This window comes from Charadrius vociferus, unplaced genomic scaffold (genome assembly GCF_000708025.1).
Source record: "Charadrius vociferus isolate BGI_N301 unplaced genomic scaffold, ASM70802v2 scaffold512, whole genome shotgun sequence".
In the NCBI taxonomy this organism is placed as follows: Eukaryota; Metazoa; Chordata; class Aves; order Charadriiformes; family Charadriidae; genus Charadrius; species Charadrius vociferus.
Window position 1 is genome coordinate 8,473 of NW_009647050.1, and position 943 is coordinate 9,415.

Sequence of the window (943 nt, forward strand, 5' to 3'; positions counted from 1 at the left end):
TATATATATCTTTATAATTACTTTTTAAAGGTAAAGAAAATAGTAAGGTAAAGGAAAAAACCTAACAAAAAAGTAAAAAATAATATAACTATGTTATGATTTGAATAGCCAAGCTTCTTTTTCTTAGCTGCTATCTCATTTGCCTTGTTCGTGGAGCATCCAAGTTGCACACAATAAAAAGTGAAGCAAGTAGTTTGATTCACATTCGCAACTTCATATTGCTAATTTATCATCTAGTCCACATTTCTTCTGCCTTGTTTATGAGCAAGAAAAACCAAACCTTTGACAAAACAAATTATGGCCCAAATTCTTCAATCAAATAGGAGGCAGGTGAGAATCTAATTTAAAAAAAAACAAAAAAAACAAAAAAAAACATAGCAAAAAAACCCCCACACCTCTTTAAATTGTATGCTTGCTAATGACACTAAGTTGTGATTCTGATAAAACCTTAATTTTTCTCATAGAATAATTGTGTGCATTTATTTTTTCCATTCACTTACTCTGAACTAACAGAGCCCATTGTGAGAGTAAGCAACACTTGCTTATGAAGATAAATATTTCAGAAGTTTGTTACATCAACTTTTATATCATCATGCAAGAAGGGATGATAGGTTTGGGAACACTAAAAAATTTTGGGAATAAGGAACCAATATAGAGACCTGTTGTGCTTCAGACCTTGCAGAAATATCTCTTCGAATTCAGGTATTGAAAAGACCATGTTTGATCCTCAAAAGTAATACAAATAAGGGGTTCATAAAAGTTATATTGATAAAAATGTGTTTTTAATGTTTTTATATGTGTGTTCATACTAAAGACATTGCTTCAAATTGAAAGCTTTTGTAAACACTGTGTAACACCTATTATCCTTCTTTCTCCTTCCTATACATAGTAGAAAATAAGGTTATAAGAGATTAACAATTAAAGACACAGAATAAAGTCAGTT